At 44.2% G+C, this 13009-nt stretch overlaps 1 long non-coding RNA gene across 6 annotated transcripts in view; it reads left to right on the top strand.

Annotated features, from left to right (window-relative positions):
• The first annotated feature begins 8738 nt into the window (after window positions 1–8738).
• LOC139041385 (uncharacterized) overlaps window positions 8739–13009 on the top strand; it is a 460406-nt gene continuing 456135 nt past the window's right edge. For 3 of the 6 annotated variants that reach the window (XR_011496435.1, XR_011496437.1, XR_011496436.1), the window contains exon 1: window positions 8740–9861. This is a non-coding gene — a long non-coding RNA (uncharacterized lncRNA). Of the gene's footprint in view, window positions 9862–13009 lie in introns of all 6 variants that reach the window. The other 3 variants (XR_011496440.1, XR_011496439.1, XR_011496438.1) reach the window with 2 other exon arrangements.

Here is a 13009-nt window from a genome sequence, read left to right as displayed (position 1 = left end):
ATTTGGGAAGTTTCTATTGACGTATCTTCAAGTTCCTAATTTTTTCCTTGTCCCTGTCCTGTCTTCTGATGAGCTCATCAGAGGCATTGTCATTTCTTTTATAGGGCTTTTGATTTCCAGCATTTCCATTTGACTCTTTCTTAGAGTTTCAATCTCTGCTTACATTCCTCATCTGTTCTTGAATATTGTCCACTTTTCTATTAGAAAATACTAATTATAGTTATTTAAAATTCCTGGTCAAATATTCCAAAATCTTTACCATATATGAATCTTACTCTGTTGTTTGCTTTTTTCCTTCAGACTGTTTTTTATCTCGCCTTTTAGCATGCCCTGAGTATTTTGTTGAAAGGAATACATGATGTATTGGGTAAAAGGAACTGAGGTAAATAAACCTTTAGTAAGAGGGTTTATATTTACTTGGCTAGGAGTTAGACTGTTTTCTGTAGGTTTGTTTGTAGGTGTCTGAGTCTTCAATTTCCTCTAGTGTCCTTGTTTTTTTTTCCTACTATTGTCTTTGGGTTTCCCTAGAAACTCCTCCTTAAACAGAGTCTGAGCTTTTTGGTTCGTTCAGCTGTAACCCTCTGTGATTTTGCAAGAGCCCTGTTGATGTGGTGGTAAGGTGTGGAGGTAGGAGAAGTGTAATATAATCTTATGATTAAATCTCAGTCTTTTAATGAGCCTGGGGCCCTAGGCTGTAACTTTCACAAGTGCTTCTCAGCTTCCTGCCCCCACCCGCTGCCCCCCACCCTCAGGTGAGACAGGAAGGCTAGAGGGGGCTGGAGTTGGGTATTTTCTTTCCCCCATGTTGTTTCTCCCCCTGAAAGCAGGAGGAGATTTTTCTTAGATCTTTATCATGAAAACCTGATGGGCTTCCTGGAGGTAAAGCTCATAGAAGAATGGGGGTCCCTCTAAGACTGGGCCCCAGAAGTTTTCAACTCTCAAGCTAGCTTGCACTCAGTTTCCAGCAGTTTGTCCATTATGGTTTGTTTTCCTCCTAGATCATGGCTCCAGGGGCTTTTGCTCCTGGTGAGCTGTGGCTCTCTGTCTTCACCTATTTCTCTAGTTTTGGGAGTGTCTCTTTTCCCTGTGACCTCAATTCTCTGATTGATCTAAAAAGAATGTCTGATTTTTAGTTTGTTCAGCTTTTTGTTGTTGTTCTTGTGAGTATGGAGTGATGACTTCTAAGCTCTTCTCATGTCAGAGCAGAAATCAGAAGACCAGATCAACTTTTTGATATAAAAACTCAAGCTTTTCTTAAGCTTAGAGAATTTATTACCTTTCTTCCATGTTCTCAATTCTGGGAGGATTTCTTGAAATGGTTTTTATATTAGTTATAAGAAATGAGCTCACATGATTATGGAGGCTGAGAAGTTCCCAGATCTGCAGTCTGAAGGCCTGAGAACCAGGAAATCCAATGGTATGGGTTCCAGTCTGAGTCCAAAGGCAGTCATGTACCATCTCGAAGACCATCAGGCAGAGAGCAAATTCTCTCTTTCTTAGCATTTTGTTCTATTCAAGCCTTCAATGGATTGGATGAGGCCTGCCCACATTTGGGAGGGCAATCTGTTCTACTCAATTTACTGATTCAAATGTTAATCTCATCCAGAAATATCCTCACAGATGCATGCAGAATAATGTTTACCCAAATATCTAGGCACCCTATAGCCCAGCCAAATCGACACACAAAATTAACCAAGACAGTCCTCTAATTCAGAATTCACTTTCCTGCAGCACTGAGTCTTCCACACACCATCCCCAAAGCATTTTTAAATTTGACTGTCATATTTACCTCTTGATGCGATCTTTACTGATCTCACATTTCACTCCATTGTCAACCGCTGCTGTATTTCATTGACATCATGGTAGCTACTCTATTTCATATAAGAGTGACTTGCTTAACATCAGCTGTGTGCTTACTAGTTCTAGGCACTGTACTGAGTCTTTAGATAATTATTTGTTTCATAAGAACCCTCTGAAATTGATATTATTTTTATTCATACTCACTCGAAACAGAGGAGTCAACTTGTTGAAGAGAAGTTGAGCAACTTGTCCAAGGTCACATGTGTTGACTGGGGAAGAATTCACTACAATTCCAGCAGCAGATATTTATTTGGGCAATAAGAATTGCAATTCAGGAGTCATAGATTCAGGTAGAAACCTAAAGTGTGTTCTGAGGAAGACAAATAAGGTAGGGCTTTACAAAGGCCCCATAAAGGTTTACAGTGAACAGCTAGGGATTGGTTCCAGCATGGAGTGAGTCGGCCTGCCAGCACACAGTTGGTCCTTGGGTTCTATCTGAGCAGATTGTTCTTGGAATGAGAAAATGTTTCAAGATGTGACCTCTGGTGTCAGGTAAAGTTCAAAAGTTCACTTAACATCTGGTGCTGGCTGTGGTGAGTGTGCCAAGCCCCACTTCCTTAATGGCTTCCAAGCCCCATTTTAGAAGCCTTGACATATGTTACTCCATTTTGTTATCACTGTCCACACATAGCTGCCAAATAGCTGAGCTAGGGCACAGCTCTCTTTTACCTGCTGCCTGTGATCTGAACGGCTGTCACCACAAACACAGCTTCCTCTTGTGTGCTGCTGCTAAAAATAGCTAACATTTAACTGAGCTCCCATCATGTTCCAGGTCCTCTTTTAAGCATTTAAAACCCATTAACTAGGGTTTGGTTCCATGGCCGAGTGGTTAAGTTCATGTGCTCCACTTCAGTGGCCCAGGGTTTCTCTGGTTCGGATCCTGGGTGTGGACATGGCACCGCTCATCAGACCCTGCTGAGGCAGCGTCCCACTTGCCACAACTAGAAGGACCCGCAACTGAAATATACAACTAGGTACTGGGGAGATTTGGGGAGAAAAAAGCAAGAAAAAAGAAGATTGGCAACAGTTGTTAGCTCAGGTGCCAATCTTTAAAAAAAAAAAAAAAAATAGAACCCATGAACTTATTTTAACAGAGAAGCTACTAGTGAGGTGGCCAGTAATTTCACCCCATTACTAGAGGATGAAATGAGGCACAGAGAGGGTGACTATCTGGGGCAGGCATGTGATGGAGCTGGGATCTCATTGAGATGAAAAGTTAAAGTCTTTCTAAAGTTTCTCCGGTTTCTTGAAGTATTTGTTTTATAGGAGGGCATTTGCTCTCATTCCTCACATCCATCTATCCATTCATTTTTTTTCTCCCCAATAATTCAAAACTCTATGTTGAGAGACTACTTACTGTTCTAGGTGTTGGGATGTAACTGTGCCCTCAAGGAGTTTATGTTCCAGGAAAGAGTGAAATTGAACTAGGAACAATAGATTTGAAGATGAATGTTATCATTTTTTTGAGTAAGATTAGCCCTGAGCTAACTACTGCCAATCCTCCCCTTTGTGCCGAGGAAGACTGGCCCTGAGCTAACATCCATGTCCATCTTCCTCTACTTTATACTTGGGATGCCTACCACAGCATGGCTTTTGCCAAGAGGTGCTATGTCTGCACCTGGGATCCAAACCGGCGAACCCCCGGCCACTGAGAAGCAGAACGAGTGAACTTAACTGCTGCACCACTGGGCTCGCCCTGAATGTTATCTTAAGATGTGAATTTGTGGGAGGGGATTCTCCATGTCTTTCTCTCTGTTTTAGCTCCAGCCAGGTAGCTAGACCCTCTGTGTGTTCCTGCCCCAGGGGTTGTTTGCTGGGTGGGGAGCAGAAGGTGGAGTCTTTGGGGCCAAGAGTTGAAGGAATAGCCGTTGCCCCAACTCTCACCATGGATCAGCGTTCTATGCAGCTGAGAATACTAAGCCCCATCATGTCTGGGAAAGGCATTATCTGTTGGAATTTACACTGGGATGTCCCACCAGGATGGGTGAATTACTTCTCGCCCCTGGGTGAAGGGGAACTACTCAGTCTCCATGGGGTTCCAGGTGTCCTGCTGCAAGCCAGACCTGTTGAAACAGACTATACTTGGAATGGAACAGGCACAATGGAAAGAGGGGAAAAGGTGCTTGGTATGGCATAGCCCGCCCCGAGTCTGTCTCCTCACACTTGACAGTGCTGCCTCTCCTAGCCAGAATGCATGGTATGCACAACCAGCTCAAGTCCCTATAGCTGCCAACCTCCCTCTCCTCAAGACCAAATGGGCACATTTTGGCTGGTACAATAATTTGGCTGCAGTTTTGTACCCTCCATTGGCCCGGAGGACATTCCAGCACACTTAAAAGCTCTTACTAAATTCACCCAACAAGTCTTAAATGATAGCTGGCAAAGCCTGTCCTTATTCAACATTGAAACATCTCTAATGAGGAAAGCAGTCTTCCAAAATAGATTGCCCTTGCACATTGTTGCTGCCTCACAAGAAGGTGCCTATGCCATCATCCAAACAGCACGTGGTGTGTTAGTACCTGATGAGTCTGCTAGTGTATTATCTTTACTAAACACGTGAGGACACAAGCGAACGCCCTGAGTGATCCGACCCCCAGCCTAGAGGACTTCATAAATCGGTGGTTTGGATCATGGAGCTCTTGATGGAAAAAATTGTTACTTATTTTGGGAATCATGTCTCCACCTGTGTTTTCTCTTGAATATGCCTATATCGTTGCTCTGGTATCTGCCTCCTGTGCAGCCAGACATCGCTGAAATGAGCCACCTCCACGCTAATGAAATCCCTTGCTGACCGCTCAGGGCACCTTGCGAAGAGGAGGAGTGTAAGATTGCAAGAACCTTCACAAGGGGTGGGGGGTTGGAGGAGCTCATCAAGAAGATGCGACCACTTCAATGCTTGAACACTGTTGGCTGTTTTAATTGTTGCTAGCACAGGCAAACTTTTCCCTCACTTGTGGAGAATTTGGTGGGGTTGTTGGCCTTTCTATGACTTCAGGCTTATCTGTACTTTATCTGGCTGAAATGTGCTTCTATTTCTGCCATGTTCAGCCAGAACGGGACAGAAGCTAGTGCTCCTGATTTTTAGACCCGTGTTGTGTCAGTTACATTAAGTGTGTTTGTCAGATTGGCCATTAGGTCAGATTCCCCAGTTCTCTCACACCCTGGAGATAACAATAACATTTTTCTCCCTGAAATACTACAAAATGGGTAATCTCCTTGCCTCATGTGGAGAAACTGCTCAATGAACAGATTAAGCTAGATTAGAATAGCTGGGTCCCACCGACCCCAAGGGGTCTGTGGATTGAATTCAGGAGACCCACATCCTAGAATGGGAAAAGAGTGGATGTTTGTGTTTACTAACCTCTACCTGAAATATAGAATTTTCTTCAATTATAAATGGCAACAAAAGGTCAAATACTGACCTTTGTAGTATTACCAGAACCTGTGACTTTGTCACTTCTAGAAATCCTGCATATTTGCATGTTGCATTACAGTTGCTACCGATTTCTCAAAATGTCATTTATGCTCATCACTACTTTGCGTTTATGGTAATTAGACCTGCACTAGGGCTTGTTATCTGCTGTGTTAAAGAAGCACGTATATTAGTATAGCCCCCATTCGTTTAATAATTGGATAAATGAATCTAAATATAATTGGTTTTCTTTGTAATTCTATGTATTTTACCTTGTGAATTTGGGAAGAGGGCCATAGGCTTTACCTGATACGCTTCAGGGCACAAAAAAATCGCTAACCTTCAGACGTTGGAAAACTTTCTAGGTAAGAGCGCAATATCCAGTTCGACCACAAGAGGGAACTATTTCCCAACGAATGTTTTAAAAGAGCACGGCAGGGATTTTTCTAATTCCCTCAACTCTTGTTCTAAAATTGGTTCAAGTTTCCTTCTTTACTGTTAGCGATGTAATTGGGGCCCGGTGATGAGGCTGTAGCTGACACCTCGCCAAGAGCTGATGCATCCTTGTATTGTGAATCGAGGAAGATGCGATTCGAAAAAGTGAGTCTCCCACGTTCTAGTGAGAAGTGAAGTTTAGCGCCCCCAGTGGGTTTGCTGTCGGCGTCCCCTGCCCCCCGCCCTCCCCTCCCCTAGAGGAAACCTTGTAAAGCAGAGTATATTTGGTTTGTTATTTTGGTAGGAACAGACCCTCTCTCAGGGTAGAAACCTAGCTGAAGGTTTTCCATGAATTCAGTGGCTGTTAAAAGGTGTTGTGTTTGCGTGTGGGAGCGGGGAGGGGGCGGAGGCGGGAGATGGTGCAGGAGGGAGCGAGATCAGAACTTCATAGGCGGAGAAAGGCCGTGATCCTATAATAAAAACCCAAGGACCTAGCCAGACCTTCCACTTGGTTGTGCAGTGGTTGCCCCAGGGCTGATTTTAATGGGAACAATTTCACACGTTCCTTGTCCTTTGGCCACATCAGCACATAGGTCACTGTATATATTTAGGGCACAGAATAGAGGTCTTAAGTGTCTAATTGCAAAGGGCAACAGCCACTTTTACAAGTCAGCATCGAACCAAGGAATAGCTCTCCAAACATTTCCCTTACTCGCCCTGCAATAGGTTCTGGCTGAACGAAGCGGGCCAAAATGTCTACCTGGGCGGAGTCGCTTACTAACCACCCAGTAGCTAGTTCTGTGTTTGAACTTCCCGCAGTGACTCTAATATTAACATTTGTTACACTATCTGCTTTCCTGACCTTTAAGGATTGTTGGCTGTTATTTTTGCACTTTTAATTATGAGTAACACTTTCATTCATTCCTTCATGCCTGCATGCATTTATCCAGTTGTTTTTGAAAACCACCCTTTCAGGCTCCATCCTGGATGCTGCGGCCCCAGGACAGGACCTGACCCAAGCGCTATGGGTCGCTGGTGACTCACAGAACGCTTGGCACGTGTTGGGTAAATGTGACTACTCTGAATGGGGTCCTTTCATGTATGTCTACAGCATGACCATGGGGCAACTTGTTGATTCTCTCTGAGCCTCAGTTTCCTGACATACAAAATGGGAATAAGATTACCTACCTCCCAAGATTATTGTGAGAATTAAGAAAATGAAGGGTGTACACACCTAGCACCCTGCCTGGCTATTTTTATCGAGGCTCTAGTTTTGTTCTCTGAGCACGCGGTGAACACGGGGTAGGCAAATGTTAGTAGCCAAGAATGTAAGCATCCTGCTTCACGTGATGGCACTGGTACCAAGCTGACAACCTTCATTAAAGTGCCAGTAGAATTATTTTGTGAGATGACAGTGTGACAAAAGGGTCAAGAGCATGGGTTCTACAGCTGGATGGCCTGAGCTAAGTCCCAGGTCTGACACTTATCAGCTGCAAGACTTGAATCAAGTTACTTAGCCCCTTTGTGCTTCAGCGTCCCCATATTCAAAATGGGAGCAGTAATGGCACTTTCTGCATAAAGCTATTATGAGTTAATGCATGAAAAGCAGTTGGAAAGGTTCCTGGGACATAGTAAGCACTCAGAATTATGAGCTATTGTTATTGTTGTTATTTCCCTAGGCCACTTGTTAAATGTTCTCTGATGATGAATTTAAAGGGTTGTGTGAATCTACTAGACAGTCTAGATCAGTGGTCTTACGTCCCTGGATCCTGTTTCTCAACATGCTGTGATGAGAATGGGATGGGGGTGGATGAATGGTGGTAGTGTGGGGTATGGGGAGGTCACTGACAGTGGATTGACCTTTGAGTTGGACCTGGGCAATTAGAGGTTCCGCATCCCTAACCCTATCCCTGGAAAATACGTTCTAATCGCCACCCCCACAGTGGGAGCTGGTTTCAAGGACACAGCCTTGAGAGAGCAAGGTATTGTTGAAACCACCTGGACTGTGTATGTGGCTGAGCCTTGTTAAGGCCTCTTTATAAACTTTTAAGACACTGGCAGGGGGGTACAGAGATCTACTCGTCTTGTGGCCGCCCAAGACAAGCCTTGTATGTAAGTTCCCTTGCTTGTTAAACCTGCCGCCTAGCAATCTGGAGTGGCCTATGCCTTTCTTCACTCTATTCCTGCCCTTCGTGTATGGGGGCCAGTTTGCAACCAACATGTGGTGCTAGGGGTGGTGGGATTGTGGTGGATGTGGTGCTGGGGGTGGTGGGTGATGATGGATGGGTGTTGGTGGAGTGGTGGTAGGTAGTTGCTGGTAGTCTAGGTAGAGAGTGATGATGGAGTAGTTGATGATGAGGATGGAGCAATGGGGGCAGCAGTGGTGGTGGGAGGGCACTAGCAAGAGGACTAGGTGGTGAGGTAGGAGGGCCAACCCTTCTCTCTGACTCCTTGGGAGCTGTCCGTGCTGTGATTAACAAAGTAGTGCAACTTCAGGAACGAGGTATGTCCCTGACTCCTGGGTTGTCGGGAGAAGAGCTGGCTCCTCAGGATGCCTGACTGTGCTCCCAGAGGGCGCAAGTGCTCCCTCAGCCAGGATCAGTCCTGGGTGAATTCTAAGTAGTAAAGTCGGTTTTGACATGTGGTCTAAGAACTTATTTCATTCATTTTTGGACATGCCTACACTTTATTTTATAGTCTTACCTCATACTCCATTTTTCTTCTCTGAGAAACCACAAGCACTTTAAAGATATGGTACAAATGTTTCTTATAACATCACTTTGATGTTGGGGTCAGATAAAGGAAGCTCGCTTTACGAGTTACAAAATTGAGGTGATTCTCCAGGTCACATCTTTCTTAAACTATTGAGAAGTGGCATCTGGTCTACAACCCTTCCTGTGGCTGGCGGGATTAATTTTTGTTGGAAAAAAGGGCCATTTTGTTATATTTCAACCTCCTCTCAGCTATGGAAAAAGAGATGACAAGAGGAGCTCTTTCTTTTCTTTTGCAGAGAGTCATGCTGGGCGGCTTCTCTCCTGTGTATTTGTCTGTGACCCTAATTCCTTTCTGAGGAGAGCGAGGTCCTGGCGAGTGGGGGCTGATGCTGCAGGAATGAGGGAGGAAACAGAAGTAGAACAGGAAGTTTTCATTTTAAACTTTGTGAGCAAGTGGTGTTTGTGCTGCCCTTGTCATCCAGGGAACCATTTTGGAGAGAGAAGAAAAAAAAACACCTGCCATTTTTGACCACTTAGAAAACGTATTTGCTTCACGTTCAATAAACTGAGCCAAATCACATTTTACTGGTAAAAGCATCTGCAGTTTCTTCCAGAACGCCTTTAAAGATGGGCTGCCGCCGTTCCTGTCAGAGGCCGTGTGGTGTGGCGCGTGAGCCAGCACGAGGGCAGCTTGCCTTCAAGCCGATGTGTTTAAACTGAAAAAGAAATAAAAGGGTGCACTTCAGGACACACATCTCCAAAAGGCTGCTCCCTACAACTGCTAACAGTGCATGTTAAACAGGAACCGTGGGCTCTCAGCAGCCTCTCCAACTCCTATTTTCCGATGTTTTATGGAGGTGATTTAAACCTTAGCACTCTTCCTTCCTTCCCTCCGGTGAAAGATCTTGGTGTTGTCAACTCATTAACTTGTGTTCCTGTTATTTTCCCGGAGTTGCAGTCCTCTGCTTTCAATAAAGGGGCATAGCGCTGTCAGGGGATGTTGCAGTCACAAAGGTGGCCTCATGGATGATCAACAGTGATGGCAAGTTTGCACATTTAGGAATGGCACATAAGGCAAAAATGAGAAGCAGTATCTGAAGTGCTGATGAAGAAGAACTTCCTAATATTCCCAGCCTGTGTTTCCACGTGAGATGTGAGCTGCGAAAGAGGAAGAGTTATGAACGATTTGGTGCTTGGTATCAAGATGCTCAGAGGCTTAGCCATGCTGCTTTGTGGTGTGGAGTCTTGGGGTGTTTATTCCGCAGACATCCTGGGGACCTGCTCAGTGCTGAGAAGACGTGAATCCTTTCATCGGGGAGTGAACAGTCTTATGGGAGAGAGGTAGAGAGACAGTTACGCTCAGAAGTGCAATAAGAGGAAGAAATACTGCAACAAAATGTTGTTCCAAATAGGATTCAAGGAAGCTAGAAGTGCACCCAGGTAAGGTAGAAATACATGAGGGCTAAGTTTTTCTCTGCTGGATTGAAGAAAGGCAGAGAGGGAGAGACTTTCAATGACCACCTGCCAAAGGTCGCCAGGAATACACAGGTGGTTAAAGTTGGGTTTGTAACTCGCTACACGAAAGGAGAATGCACACCACAGAGAATCATGAAATGCCTGGGTAAGATGGAGCTGGGAGGCGCTTAATAGAAGATCTGGGCTTGTGTTTGGTGTTTTGAGTATAAGGAAGTGGAAGTCATTGTTAGAAAGCCAGGAAATTGGGTGATTGCGCATCTTAATACTTTCAGTCTGGGAGGTGGAGGAATGGAGTGGGGTTAGAGATGTCATTGGAAAAGAAGCAACAGCAACTCATGGTAGCCTAGGGAGGGGACGTTTGGTCATTCTTGTGGTTGCACCGTGTCTTTTTTTAAACTCTCTGTTCAGATATGATTATGAAGTGGTATTGTTTTTGTTTTGTTGGAATTCTCAACTGGTGTTGATACTCTATGAAATTGTTTATTTCATAAGGGGAACATTGCAGCCCAGCTGGTAGCAAATAGGCCACCTGCTTGCTGAAAGCTCTCAGGGCTGCTTTTACTTTTCTCAAAATGCTTGCTCTGGGCACTGAAGGATGAGTAGGAGTTTCCCAGATCAAAAGGGGAAGGTATCCCTGGCAGGGAGAGGGTAAAGGTAGAGTGGAGACAGGGTGGCATTGAGAGTCACAAGAGGCTGAGGACACTGTGAGCCACTCAGGATGCCAGAAGTGAGGGTGCATGTGGAGAACCAGGGAGAGAAAGGCCAAGGAGTCAGACAGGGCCAGATGTGGAGGGCTTATGGGATTGTATCCTTTGGCCATCTTCATCTGAGCGCTCAACTCAAAGAAGCTGGTCAACAGATGTTTATTGAATGGGATGGACTTCTTTTCCTTGCACACTCTTCTCTCTTCCACACCAAATATTGCCATCAAAGTAAAAAAGGAAAGCTACCTGAGGGAAGGGTTTCCTTCTAGGAGTCCAGATATCCTTCTCTTACAGTATCTCTTCGAGTAATATGTCACAGAACTAGAAGGGTTCTTATGGCACATTTGGTCTGCCTCTCTTCTCTCACAAAGGAGGACCTGAAGCCAGACTTGCCAAAGTACTTGCTGGAGGCTCCAGAGCAAATGGGGAAAGGATGAGGTCTTGAACTCACATCTCCTGCTCCTTGTCTCTGTTCTTTTCACTACAGCAACCCTTCTACTAGTCATTCAGAACTTTCTGAAATTAATGCTTAAATAACCCTAATAAATCCTGGGGCTCCACATGGCCCAGTCACTGCAGTGAGACTCCCCCACCCCAACTATACACAAAAGCTAAATTCAACATCCAGAATTGAGAAGGAATTTCATTTGTTATGTGACTCTGTTGAAGAACTTTAAGGGGATATGATTCATGAGTTATAGTAACACTTTTTAAAGGCCCTTTCCTCTATTCTTCTCTCAGCTTCTGCAGATGGTCTCTTGTGCCAACACCCAACTGCTTCTTGAACAACAATCTGAAGCTGAATTTTCTCTTGCTCCTTCCTTTCTCTTGTCTAGTTCTTTATCAAATAGACTGGCCTGGCCTCTCTACCATTCCTTCTCTCCCTTCGTCCTGTTTCTCAGGACCCATTCTCTTCTTATATAAGTCAGGATTGTGTCTGGTTGTGTGTTGCAGAAACCCCATTACAGGGGCTAAAACAAGTAAGTTTCTTTTTCTCCCCAGACAAGGAGTCCATAAGAAGATGCTCCATGGCTGAGCTAGCAGCTCCTTCTGCTTTTCTGCTCTGCCATTTATGGAGTATACCTTCCTTCTTCATTCTCACAGATGTCTGCTGTACCTGTAGGCATCATGTTTACATTCCAGGCCAGAAGAGGGGGAATGGCCAAAGGCAAAAGACATGTGCCTTCTGAACAGTTTCTTTATATCAGAAAAACAGTTACTTTCCTGGAAGCCCCATCCAGTACATTGCCATTTACATCTCATTGGCCAGAAAAGGTCACATGGCCATTGCTTTCTGCAAGGGAATCTGGGGAGGTAAGTCTAACTGGTCACCTTGCAACCCTGCAAAAAAAAATCAGGGTCCTGTGGGGCTGGCCTGCTGGCACAGCGGTTAAGTGCACACACTCCACTGCGGCAGCCTGGAGTTCGCCGGTTCAGATCCCAGGTGCAGACATGGCACCGCTTGGCAAGCCATGCTGTGGTAGGAGTCCCACATGTAAAGTGGAGGAAGATGGGCACAGATGTTAGCTCAGGGCCAGCCTTCCACAGCAAAAAGAGGAGGATTGGCAGCAGATGTTAGCTCAGGGCTAATCTTCCTCAAAAAAAAAAAAAAAAATCAGGATCCTGCTAATAAAAAAGGGGAGATAAATATTGGATAAGAAGCTGGCAATGCCTGGTATACTCATCTTCTAGATTTTGCATCACAGGAATTTGAGGGGCTGATCTGGCAAAAACAGGGCTCTTCTCCATATAGGGGTGGGGAAGAAAAGCTGATTAAGCAAAGATATTCATACATGAATAAATATTCACTTAAATGAGTATGATCCATTTTAGAACACATTGATTATGTTTTCATTTTGAGAATTTTTAGCCTTTAAAAATAGGTTGGAAGTTTAAATAGACATTTAAGATGTATTGCCTATAGGAAACCAAATATTTTTTCTTAATGCATTATACTCTACATCAGTACTTTGCTCTGAGATATCTCAATTCCAAGATGACGAGTTTCCCAATACATTCTACTTAGAAAGATTATGGTTGTTTTTCTCTTATTATGTGCTAAAATAAAATAATTACAGAGAATAAAAACACCTAGCTCTTGGTACTATAATTTCAATTCTCATCTTTGTCAAGGTGCATGTAGGCATTTAACATTATTACAATGGGTGCATACAAGTTAGGAGTGATCTGTTCTTTTTCATTTAACATTATTTTATAGACAAGATTTTACAGACTGACAGTTCACACAGTTATTTTTAGTGACAATATAATATTCTGATGTGCTATAGTTGACTTAGCCATTTCTCTTTGATCAGAGGTATTTTAAAAGTACTTGACAACTGATGTGTCATTAACATCGATCAATCAGAATAGATGAGGCTATTCTGTTGAAGTGGAACGTGTCCTGG

The sequence above is a fragment of the Equus asinus genome, chromosome 21, assembly GCF_041296235.1.
Source record: "Equus asinus isolate D_3611 breed Donkey chromosome 21, EquAss-T2T_v2, whole genome shotgun sequence".
NCBI lineage: Eukaryota > Metazoa > Chordata > Mammalia > Perissodactyla > Equidae > Equus > Equus asinus.
The sequence above is the reverse complement of the archived record's forward strand: the minus strand, read 5'-3'. Positions and strand labels throughout refer to the sequence as shown.